Below are 13,019 nucleotides of genomic sequence, written 5' to 3'. Positions count from 1 at the left end.
TCAGTGGAATAGAGGACTTTCAAGCATTCTTGATGAAAAAACCAGAGTTGAATAGAAAATTTGACATTCAGATACAAGAAGCAAGAAAAGCATAAGAAGGTAAACAGGGAAAAGAAAGCATAAGCCACTTATCAAAGTGGAACTATTAACATTTCTACATGGAAAAACGATAATTATAACTGATGAAACTTTTCTCAGTATGAAAACAGTTTAAGGGAATATATATATATATATATATATATGTCTATATATGAGGGTATATGGGCATATGAATACTCATGTGAATGTGTGTATATATGTTTACAGGTATACCTAGATAGAGGGCAAAAGACCAATTTAATAGGAAGGGATGATATTTAAAGGTGAAATTAAGAGGTGAGAGAGGAATATAATGAGAGGAGATGGGAGAGACAGAATGGGGTAAACTATCTCATTTAGAAGAGGCAAAGGAAAATGGTTACAATGGAGGGGAAGAACAGGAAGGCAAAGGGGAATGGGTCAACCTTATTCTCATTGAATTTGGCTTAGGAAGGGAACGACATACACACTAAATAGGGTATCTCACCCTCCAGGAGAGTAGGGGAGAAGGGGGGGATGATGGAAGGGAGGCCAGTTGGAAGCACCCACACCCAGTTTTGAAAAGTAGGGATTCTGCCACACAGAGAGTAGGGGAGGTGAGGTTTTCTCAGCTCCTGGAGGTATTAGTTGGGTGCCCTCTCTGAAGCCTCCAAATGCTCTGGCAAGCTGGACACACACCCCAGGACCTCCACTCTAGACTGCAATCCATTTCCAAGGAGGTTAAACCAAAGGTTAAAGATATCTGGGGGAGAAGTGAAATGAAAAAAAAATTTACACCATAATGTATATTTAGAGGGAGTAGCCAGTTGTACAGGGTAGATTTGCATTTTCATGAGAAATCAACTTTTTATTACATTATGTTATAGAAATGCTTGTTCTGTGAATTGAAAATAAAATTTTAAAGACTCCCTGTTCTTTGTCCCCCCTTAAGGCCCCACGGGGGGGGGCTGGCCCCCTTAAGGTGCCAGGGGGGGCGTGCCTCCCTCAAAAACAACACAGAGACCCGGTTTTTGTTTTTAATTTTTTGATTTTTGGTTTTATTTTGTTGTAAACACCATTGCTAATGTTTCTTGCTGGTATCCAGACTGGCTGATGGTCAAGTGTGTGGCCAGTGTAGCAGAGCTTGTGGGGCTGCAGAGAGAGGGCACACTCCTATGGACACCCCAGCCTTTTGGTGAATTAAGAGGAGAGAGGAATATAATGAGGAGATGGGTAAAGAAGCAAGGGAAAACTATTAAAATAGAGGCCTAAAGAACAGCCTTAAGGAAGGAATCACTTACTCAATAAAATATCTCACTCTGCGGCTGCTAGGTGGCTTAGGGGGAAGTCAGGCGGACCTGAGTTCAAATGTGACATCAGTCACTTAACACAGAAACTAGTCGTGTGAAAGTAACATAACTCCAATTGTCCTGCAAAAAGCAAAAAAAGAAAGAGAATCTCACCTTACAGGAGAGTAGGGGGGAAGAACATGATGGGAGGGGGGAATGATGGAAGTTGAAAGCACCCACTTGTGAAAAGGAACAGGATCAAATTCTCTAGAATAGAACAAGTGAGGGGCGGTATGGAAAGAAATATAATCAGTCTTTCACAATATTTCTACTAAGGAAATGTTTTCCATAGATACACATATACTACATATATATATATATATTATATGTATATATATTATATATATACTATATTCATATACATATATACTACACAAAATACAATGTATACTAACTAAATTGCTTATCTTCCACTCAGGGTGGTGTAAAAAGAATGTAAATTTTAAAGATCTTCCCTGCCCCTAGGCTAATGTGCACCTGAAGCCTGGGGTGGGAGGCTTGTTTTTCAGTAGATACTTCTTGATTAGCCAGTGAGTCAATAAGGTTGTTACATTCTCTGAGCCAGGAGAAGGCTATATAAGCCCTGATGTGTAGCTTTGTTTTGGGACTCACTTTGAGAAGTGTTCTGTGATTTGATCTGAATTATGGGAAGCCGTTGTTGAGAGTCCCCCGGCTTTGAAAAACCCAGATGTGGAAACCCAGATGTTGACTGGGTATGGATGTAATGGTTGGACAGTTTGGAAATCTGTCTACTTGAACTGTTTCTGTCTTGATAATTCTGCCTGTATGCTTTGAAGTTCGGGGTGCTGACCTTTTTCCCCTGAACAAGGTAAACGATATATGTCTGACTGATTAAAGTTAAGCTTGTTAACCCATTTTGAGTTGCTTTCCTTTAACAAAGCAGATCCAAGAACCTGTATGGGCAGCAAACCCTGAGGACGTGCTTGGGGTGCTTGCTGCTACAGGTGGGTGATGAGGAAGGTAGGGAAAGAATCTGAAATTCATATTTAACATCAATTATTATTTTACATGTAACTGGGAAATACAGAATATAATAATAAAATACAGAAATTGGGGTGGTGAGTTAAGGGGAAAATGGGGAGAAAATTTGTAACTCAAAATCTTCTGGAAATGAATGATGTAAACTAAAAAAGAAAAAAAAAACTACAAAAAAACTCAAATGGCAAAAGAGGCTGCAAAAAGACAATAAAGAGAAGAATGCTTTAAAAAGCCGAATTTACCAGATAGAAAAAGTATTTCAAAAAGTCACTGGAGAGAATAACTCCTTCAAAATTAGATTGGAGCAATTGGAACCTAATGACTTTATCAGAAACCAATAATTTTAGTGTTTCTTAGTGAAGTCTTATAAATTTGGAACACTGAAGCAAGAGGAGTTGTGATCACTAAGAATAAATTATAATTTTTATAATAATTGGCTAAGGAATTCTTTCTAGGATTATTACTTAAATGTTGGTACACAGCATAGTTCCCACATACTTACTCATACAATAAGAAAGTAAGTTATTTCATCCACACCAGAAGCACACAAAAAGTCAAGCTCAGAGAAAAGATGAAACAGGATGGAAGGTTCCCAGACTGACTTTTATTTTGGAAGCAATAGGAATAGATGGAGGATTCCAAGATTCTTCAACCAGTGGAGGGAAGTACACTGAGGATGTGTGGGGACAGCAGAAAATGTTGCTATGACCTCAAACACGACCAGAGTAAGTTATCTTTGTGGATCATGATATTGTATTTACCCAGTCATGCAAAGGTAAAGAGATCCAAGACCAAAAAGAACTCTGCCCTGGCTACTTACCAATGTTTCTTCAAACAAAACCATTCCAGTTCTTTATGAAATTAAAAGCTCACTGATTTGACCAATCTGGTTGTCTAATTGCAGCTTGACTTAAAACAGTTTAAAAACAGAGGGCATAATCAAGAAAAAGAAAGTAAAGAAAAAATGAAACCTCTGCCTGTGATCACAACACTAACCAGAAACGTGGGGAGCATTACTCAAGGAGGGACAGGCAGAAATTTGATGCATTCACATGTTTATTGCATGGACGCCAATCAAACCTCAAATCTAAGGGTCCAGAATTATCTCCTGGAGTTGGTTCTTATGAAAAAAGTTTTTAAAACTCCAAAGTTTTATACAAATTTGAGGTTTTGTTACTGAACTACAACAAAGCAATTAGTTCCAGCCTTAAAGCACTGCAAAAATTGTGGAGACATTTAATGTAGTGGACATAAAAATAGCCCTATATGCCTTAAATATGTCCTATATCGCTCATTGCATTAAACAGAATTAGAAGTGATGCTGACACAAGAAGTAATAAACATGAAATTAGTTTTCTAAAAGGCATAGGAAGGGTATATATTTTAGATTACATCATTTTTTAAAAGACAAAATTTCAGTGCTTAGAAATATAAGATGCGTTTATTAGAAAAATTTATGCTAGTAATACGTACCTTATTTTTTTGCAGGTCGATATCTGTTTTCATTGATAAGTGGATCTGTGTTAGAAATACAGGAACTGATACAAAGTAAAGTGAACATAAACAAGAAAACATACATAAGTTACAAGAATACTCTTTAATGATGGATACCAAATGACTTTGCTATTCTCAGGATTAAAATTATGAAAGAATTCATACTGAAAAATGTTATCATTTACTTAAGTAGCTAGCCAAATCACTTAGAGCTCTATAATATCTTTTGTGTCTAATTTTAGTGGCTAATTGAGTAAAAGGAAAAAGGCCAAAAGAAAAAATTGAAAAAGTGGTAACAAAACTGAATCAAATGCAGAGCAAAGAGTCAAGTTTCTATTGGTAAAATAATATCAACACGACACAAAAAAATAATTGTCCAACATGTGACTCAACTGGAAAAAAGTATGACCTGGTGTAGAAAGTAAATTTTCCTGGTTTAGGGAGATGATAGCAGCCTAGTAGCAACTTCTCAATTGTCTCAAAACAAATTTCATCATATTATATTTAGAGAAGACATAAAAAGATTATGTCAAAAAAGAGACAGTAATTAGATCAAAAATAAAAGGGAGAGTGAAACAAAGACTCCTCAGTTGTGTTTCTATGCTAAATTTCTGTCACATGTCATATCACAGGCCCTTTTTTCCTTGATTTCATCAGAATTTTTCCACATACTTCTATTTCTTTATAAAACATTTTAGAATTTGGGGTTCATATAAGACATTTTTTTTGGACAATCCTGTTCAAGCATAGCTTTAGTGGGTGGTCTTCAGAGAAAAATTTCAAGTTTTTCAAGAAAGCAACAGTACCTTAAAGGCAAAAAGAAAGTATGGTTTTGGTTTATTTACATTGGTGATGGCAGTTGTTTACTAATAGAAGTCTTGCTTTTTTAATAATCATTGTTTTACAACATAAATGTAAATTTTAATAGACTCAGTCAATCAAGAAGGACTTATTAAACATCTTCTAAGTGCCAGGCATTATCCTAGTTACAGGAAATAAAGAAAAAAGTGAAATAGTCCCTGATGTCTTAAGGGCTTATATTCTGCATTTTACATTTTGAAGACAATTTTGTGCCAAAAACTGACAAATCACAACACAAAAACATGATTAAGGTGACAGTGTGCTTTTGAGCCTTGAACCCAAGATGAGAAGTAGAACCCCTTGCATTTGTAAATAGATTTGTTATCATTTTGTTGTTTAACCTTAGTGAAGTTAGCCTTTTTTACATATATGAACCATGAGAAACAAAGTTTAATTTTCAACCATTTGCAGAACTTTCTGATTATTTGATTTCCCTGAAACATTAAAATTTTTATGTGATTTTATTTTATGAAATGAAACTTAAAATTATGTATAAAGATACTTTCCCACATTGATTTTATATAAAATTTCAATTTCCAAATTTGTCTTCAAATTTAGTAATTTCCAAAATTAATTTGATATTGTTTTCCAACATTTAAAAGAAATACCCGAAAATTTTATGTTAGCCTTTGCTACCCCTGAAAACAGACTTCTATAAAGCACAAAGTTATAACTTTTCATTCTCTATGAGTCTTAACATTTACTGTATTACTAATAATCCTGGAAGATACCACAGATTGTAATGCATAAGAAATGAAAGCAGTCCTATGGCCAAATTCAATCTGATGTATGTGTTTATATATGGGTCTATATTTACCATATTTTTGAATTATTCTTGATAAAACAGGAAAGCATGATTGAGATATACTGTGGCTACATATTGTGTCACCACTTGTTACAGTCTGGCAAGTTTAGTGTTAAGATTATACAGGGAGAAACGCAAACAATATTGAGAAGGTAATGTAACATTTGTGTTTTTTTCTAGAGATCCTATATGGATCTTTCTGCTAATTATGTTGCTTTCTGCTAATTAGTATCACTCTTTTCCCAAATGCAGTTCATCTCAAATGACTTGCTAAGAAAGTAATTTTCAATTACCAATGTGACCACTTGACTTCTTGAAACCACCTCTATGATATTTAGTCTTTAAAGCCTTTTACAACCTGGCTCCAACCTATCTTTCCAACCTCAGTATGTAATTATCTTTCATTTTCTACTATCTAGACAAATGATACTTTGCTCTTCTTGGAGAACGGTATTGGCAGGAGCCATATCCCATTACTGAATAGTCTCTCCTTAATAATAGCACCACATAAACACCTCTCTTTAAGGTCAATGTCAGGCACCATCTTCTACCATGAAGTCCTTTCTGATTAACCCTGCCCAACTACTTAATTTACATCCTGGCCACAAGGGTTGTAGATGTTTACGGCAACTTAAAATGTATATTTTTAGCTAGGAGCTTTCTTTTTAGCTGTATATATTCCCATATGCCCTTGCTGTCTCTCCCCTTAAATTGTATGATCTCTGCAAGCAGAGATTTTTTAAAATTATTTATACTTTTGCCAGATATATTTACAAAACATGTAACAGGTCCTTAACAAATTTCATTCCCATAAATTACTGTTTTTAACCTTTTTTTCCATTTCATTTGTCACCATCAGGATATATTTCTAGAACAATTAAGAGTACAGTATTTGAAAAGTTAAAGACAGATAAAATGAATTCAATTCCTATTGGAAATTATTTCTTAGACAAGTTAATTTAATTAGAAATTTACCTCCCTTTAGCTCATTATTTTTGGAAAAATTCTTCTCAAAACAGAAAACTCATTCTTATTTGTAACAGAACAAATCCAAACCCTAAATTCCAAAATTAGAAAGCATCCAGAATTGTCTGTTGAGAGCTCAAAAGGGTCTAACCAAATGCAGCATGATGTGAAGCATCTACACCAAGTGTTATCTCTCATATACATGGACAAAAATGCCCAGTTATCAACCCAATTTTTGCAAATGAGTTATATACCAAAATAATTCCTTAGGTTCAGGCTCTTTACAAACAGCTTTAGTTCTAGCTTAAGAATCAAAGCCCAAATTCAACTACTGATCAAGTATAAGCACAAAAACCATGAAAATGATACCATAAGGAACAGGGACTAGGAATACAACTATGATTCTTGCCTGTGCAATTATATGCACATCAATTGGAAGGATATGACAAAAGGAGGGAGAGAAATATGATATATGCCCAGCAAATGAACAGCAAGAGTGACTGGAGCAACAATTTAAGACTTTGAAGTCTGCCCCAACCAAGTTAAAACTGAAAACATAAATTAAAACCAAGCAAAACAACCATCTGGTTTTATTTTTTCTCCATCTACAATTTTGTCCTGATACTAGATGTCAGACAGTGTATGAATAAGAAAGAAAAACTTACTATTGTTGAAAATTCCTCAGCCAAATACTTCAATAATGATGATTCTCTTGCCAAAAAATTACTTCTCTCTTTCACATTGCTTGAAAGTTGTGTATCAAACTCCTTTCTGACCACAGAAGCAATAGAATCAATAATCAAAACTTTAACTCCCTTGCAGATAATTTCTTCCTCCAATGACTCAATCCTTTAAAATAAATATTTTAAAACATTTAACAGTAAGGAAGAAATGTCAACATGTCATTAAAAATGTGAAAATCTGTCCATTCCTGTATTGCATGTACTCAAAATGTACACTCTGTCCCTCCTCCCCCAACATCTCGGCCAATTTTTTTTTTTTACATACCTCAATGTCATAAATTGCTCAAATTTTCCAGCAATTTTTTTCTTAAGCTGTTTTGTAGCATGCATAACAAGGATGCTAATTTTTGTTCAGTTTTCATGTAAATACTGTAAATAACTTCAACATGATTAGAAGCTCAGTGAAACAGATAAAAATTAAGTGCGATGAAAAAACAAGGATTGTAAGTTGTTACATTGTCAAGATTCAGAGCACCCATTATTTAGTCGACAAATATTATTGCTGAGGACTGATAAATATGAAGTGTTTAGGAAGAATCTTCTCATCTGTATAGACCTTACAAGACACCTTTATCTTCATCATTTATTAAATGATTGCTATATGTTAATGATGGTATCAAGCTGGAAGCCTACAAATACTAAATACTAAGAAGAATCAATTTTGGAAAATACCCAGAGCAATAATGGATAGAACTTAATGGTCGTGGATAAATGAATAAACAAAAAAATACATAGATAAATGCCAAAAATTATATCACAGACACAAATGATTCAAAAAAGAGGTAGGCTCTTGACATAGAAAGAATGTTGATCACAAAACTAGTGAAAATAAATATTGACTAATTATAAAGAAAAAGATGTTCCAAAAGAGGTATGAGCACTTTTGGAGAAATAAAGTTTACAGGAATGAATGAATGCATGCAATGTCAAATCTTCTCAAATTTTTGAGTGATTTTCCTTTATAAAAAATTTCACTCTTCTATTTTATGAAGGGTGGCTCTCTAAGACAGGACAGAAGAGAATATAGAAGGAAATCTCACTCATATAAAAAGAAATTAGTAATTTTTGAACCTTGAACACACTCAACAAATTGGCAAAGAAGGAAAAAGATGTACTACTCAGTGTTGACTGGATTGTGGAAAGACAGGCATACTACTTAGGAATTGGAGCAAAAAATTCTGGAATACAATTTATACTTAATAAAAGATCTAAACACTTTGACCCAAATATTGCACTATCAGGACAATAAATACCATTAAGAAAAAAACTAGACAAAAAGAATGGTTTCATAGACACTGAAATATTTAATATACATTTTTTTTTAATTAAAGACATGGTACTAGGAGACAATGTGGAGAGGTGGTACATATGTGAGGAGGGATTTTTATGTCCATTGACTAGCTCAGTGGTAACAGAGTTAGAATTAACTAAATGTGGGTTGATTTACTGAGAAAAATCAGGACAAAAAAAATCATCAAAATGTAACCAAGGGCTACTCAGAATGACACAAACTAGGAGGAGACCTAAACAGAGACGGAGTTTTAAGTAAATAAATTATTTCAAAGAAAAGCAATAATGAAAAAGGTCCTGAGTGAAATGGGTGAAAGTATTCTCATACATTAGGAGCAATAGTCACTAGAATTGAGCTAGGTCCTAAGCCCCTCTAGGCCTGAGTTTCATTTTCCTGTAAATGGCCTGATTTCAGGGAAATCAGGTGGTATCCCCCCCCCCCCCCCCCCCCCCCGCCCCCACTCCTAGAATACTCTTAACCACCTGCCTTTGCTAAGTAAGGAAAATAGCTGAAATATGTGTTTGCATTGTGTACTTCCCACCAATGGGAATGGAAGTCCAGATACTGGGAGGCCTTTTGTGGGTTTTCTTAGAATTGTTTGTATGTGCAGTGCCTCTCTATACCAGCTTACTCTGCGGTAGGTGATGGCCAACTCTCAAGAGACTTGACTAGGAAAGTAAAGAGCTTCTGTTTTTGCCTTGAGAAACCTCTGGGTTTTTTTTTTCTTTGGGTAAGGGTTTTGTATCCCACACAATCCCAAATTACACAAGTGCATTGCTATTTCTGGTACCAAAGAACATCTGGGATTTATGTAGTACTTTTTATATAGGTTTGCTAAGTCCTTTGTACATAGTATGTCATTTGATCTTCATGATAGTATACATGAGAAAAGTAACACACGTGGTACTTAACTGGTTTTTACTAAAGGTAATAGAGATTATAAGTACCTGAGGATGGACTGGATAGAAGGTCTTCCTGACTCCATATCCAGGACTGTATCCAGTAGGCCATGTATACAGAACGGTAGATAAAGTATATAAATTACCTATCACAAGGAGAACAATTAAACAAGGTGTGTCTCAGTGAATGGCACAGTGGACAGAGTGCTGGGCCTGAAGTAAGGAAGACAGCAATGAATGCAAATCCTGCCCCAGAATACTTCCTAGCCATGTAAACCTGGGCAAATCATTAACCTCTTCTTTCCTCAGTTGGTATAAGATGAAAGGGAAGTTTGGCAAAAGTTGGCTATACACAATATACTTAAGATTAGTCTTTTTAAAGCCAAAAATAGACCACATCTTGAAGAGAATGAATCTCTGAGTTGAAAGTGATGGAGGGGGAAGAGGCATAGCCATTAAATAGGGAAGAGGATGTCAGGAGTTATCAAGGAGAGTAAAAAAATAATTCCAAACTTTTAAAACTGAGCTACTCAAGGGTATTACTGCCATTAAAACAGAGGATTTTAACGGGATTTCAACTCAGGGTACATGCAATTGGGTTGATACCTGGGCTCATCCACATAGGCTCTGGGTACATGCAATTTTGTCTTGAACCTAAAATATTCAAAGGACAATGGGAGGCAAAAATTAGGAGGAAACATTCCAGGTATGAGTGACAGCCAAAGAAACTGCCTGCAGGTAAAATATGTAACATCTTGTGTAAAGAACACCAAACAAAACATGCCAATGTCATTAGATGTCAGAGCATGTGAGAGACTGTAAGGTATAGTGAGAAGATGGAATCTGGGGGCCAAGAAGTGATTATTCTGGGCTTTGAAAACCAAAAACAGTATTTTTTATTTGATTCAAGAGATGACAGAGAGTAAACTGAGTATACTCAGTGAAGGTGAGAGAGAGTGGGTAAGGAGACAGTCAGATCAGCAATTCAGGAAGATCCACTGTTGATGGACCAGAGTGGGGAGAGGCTTGGGGCAAGAAGACCAAGCAATCCATAGTGCAATAGTCTGAACATCATATTATAAAGAACTGCACAGGGATATTGGAATTGTCAAAGGAGAGAAGACAAGTGTATTGCTTACCTTTTTAGTATATTGTTACAGGTTCTGATGCAAATGAATTTGGCTGCTCATTGAAAGTAATTTTTCTTCAGTGTTGAAACAGGGAGGGAAACAAGGTTCTGCTATCCTGATTAATCTATGGAGATGAAAATTAAAGCAAATATTCAGGAACAGTTAAAGCAAAGTTGCTAAATTCCTTGTATATCCCAAGTCAGTCAATACATCAGTATCAAAGGGTAAAACTAGAACAAAAAGACTTAAGAGATATCACTGCTAAAAATTCCATTAGAGATTTAAGGACTTCAATCCCCCCCTCCCAGACATACACTTCAAAAAGGAGTCAAAAGAAATTAAACATAAAGTCAACGAAATGAGTTGCACAACATAATGTTTTATAGGAGTGGCAAAGTCAAGATTTCAAACCAGATTTTCTCGATTCATATTATATGGATGTAGTGATGATGGGCTCTTTTCATCAAAGAAAGAGGCAGGGTAAGAAGTATAAATTCTTAAATAACTTCATATTTAATCATCTCTTATCATTTATAACCCTCTCCAATTCAGTCAATCTTCCATCTGATTACCAAAGGAAATCATAAGGGAAATTATTTCATTTAAATGGTTTCTTGATAAATAGGTAGCATGTTGTTGCAGAAAGAGGGTTTGAGTTCGAAATGGAGGAAAATTGATGTTTCCATATTGCACTTCTGACAGAAACTAGACCTGTCCAAAAATAAACTGTAACAAAAGCAATATTCACAGAAACCTCTTAAAGTGATTCCAATTATCCTAAGATTTGTTTTCAGCAAGGATTATCAACTGACCTTAAGCAAGGCCTCCTAAACAAGTCAGTTAACAGGTGGCAACTCCTTGTTAAGTATAGGTAAAAAGGTCAACCAACCTGAAAACAAAGCATTCTGAATTACCTTACCTTGATTACCCCCAGGTTCTCTTGAATGGCTCTATTCAAGACCACCACACAGGGCATTTAACAACTAAACTTCTTTTTGGAGGGGAGGAGGGGGGTGGGGTGTTTGTACCAGACTTTAAAGTTGTCATTTTTATTTCTAGTAATGGCTAGCAAGTTTTAAATAGATTGCTCTTTTTAAAATAGAATAGGCCGACCTCAACACTGTAAACTGCCCCCCTCCCCCAATAAAAAATATCCTTTATTGTAGGCCTTTTTTTGTGACCACACAGTAAGGATTTTTTTTTTTACTTTTTTTAAGTTCCAAATTGTCTACCTCCCCCTTCCCCCCGCCCAAAAAAAATTGATAAATCAAGGAATACAACATCCATTATATATGTGGAGTCATGCAAAGGATACTTCCTTATTATCCAAGGTGAAAAAGGAAATAGGAAAGTTAAGACGGGGAAATAGGCTTTAGTCTATTCTCAAAGTTTATCAGTTCTCTCTGGAAATGGCTAGCATTTTTTATTATACATTTTGTAATTCTAGGTTATTGTTTTCATCACAGCGGATAATGTTCATAATGAATAAAACACTGCATAGGAATATAAAGAAAATATATTGGAACTGTTATCAGGAAATTTTTCTAAGAATAATATCATGGACCCAGATTAAGGGCCCTTCCCCTAAAATTATGATGCCACCCACTCATGCAAGCAAGCATTCATTAAATGGCTATTCCTGTACAGTGCCAGGATGCTAGGACGAAAAAACGTAAAAGTGCACTGTCTGCCAGTCCTCCCAAACCAAACAGTAAAGGGTCCCTCCGGGACCGCTCCCCAGGTAGGGAAGTCCTCGGTCCTTCATTCAAACCCCAGGAATAAGAGGAGGGGGGTGAAAAGACATCTCCTTGATCCACAGCCCCCACACCCACAACTCAGTGAGGTGGCTTAAAAAAACTCATAAGGGTTAAAAAAAGAAAAGAGCAGGGCCCCAAGTAGCGAACGAACCCCACCTTCTGTATCCGCAGCTACTTTCCCTCAGATCCGCACTTGCAAGTTCTTAGGATGCGGCCTTCAGAGAAAAGAGTCAAAACCTAGTACTGATGCACCCATGCTGGAGGACTAAGGTCTCAGAAGCACTTTTAAAGAGGAAAAGGAAGGAGAAGGAGGGGGAAGGAGCCAGCCAATCAGCGGCAACAGTCCCTATTGACCCTGAGGCACAGGGAGAATGGATCTTCCTCTTAGAAGAGAGGAGAAAAGGAGATGGGGGTGGGTTGGCAGATAAGAACTACTCAGGGTCTGGGAGTTTAATTACCCAGTGATAGAAAGGGTTGTAAGGAGAATGGAAAACTGAAGAACCTCCCATATGTAAAAAAATAAAAAATATTAATAAATAAAAAACATGTAAATAAAAAATATTTAAGTGATCAAAAAAAAAGAGTTGACATTTAACTGGTTAATCAAAACCTATAGCATTTCCTCCAAACTTTTCTTTTTACCCTTAAACATAGTTTACATGAAGCAA

At 35.8% G+C, this 13,019-nt stretch overlaps 1 long non-coding RNA gene across 2 annotated transcripts; it reads right to left on the bottom strand.

Annotated features, from left to right (window-relative positions):
• Positions 1 to 3,880: 3,880 nt before the first annotated feature.
• Positions 3,881 to 12,632, bottom strand: LOC138167297 (uncharacterized). 2 transcript variants are annotated; one of them, XR_011169855.1, is made up of 4 exons: positions 12,508 to 12,632; positions 10,604 to 10,718; positions 7,197 to 7,380; positions 3,881 to 3,943 (listed from the first exon to the last, which is right to left on the bottom strand). It is a non-coding gene; the product is annotated as an uncharacterized lncRNA (long non-coding RNA). The 2 variants fall into 2 exon arrangements; XR_011169856.1 differs by lacking the exons at positions 3,881 to 3,943; positions 7,197 to 7,380 and adding an exon at positions 9,506 to 9,610.
• Positions 12,633 to 13,019: the final 387 nt, after the last annotated feature.

This window comes from Petaurus breviceps, unplaced genomic scaffold, assembly GCF_028583685.1.
Source record: "Petaurus breviceps papuanus isolate PSGF00001 unplaced genomic scaffold, PetGlider_PUasm1.0 229, whole genome shotgun sequence".
Taxonomy (NCBI): domain Eukaryota; kingdom Metazoa; phylum Chordata; class Mammalia; order Diprotodontia; family Petauridae; genus Petaurus; species Petaurus breviceps.
Note: the sequence above shows the minus strand (reverse complement) of the source record. Positions and strands in the feature narration are given on the sequence as shown.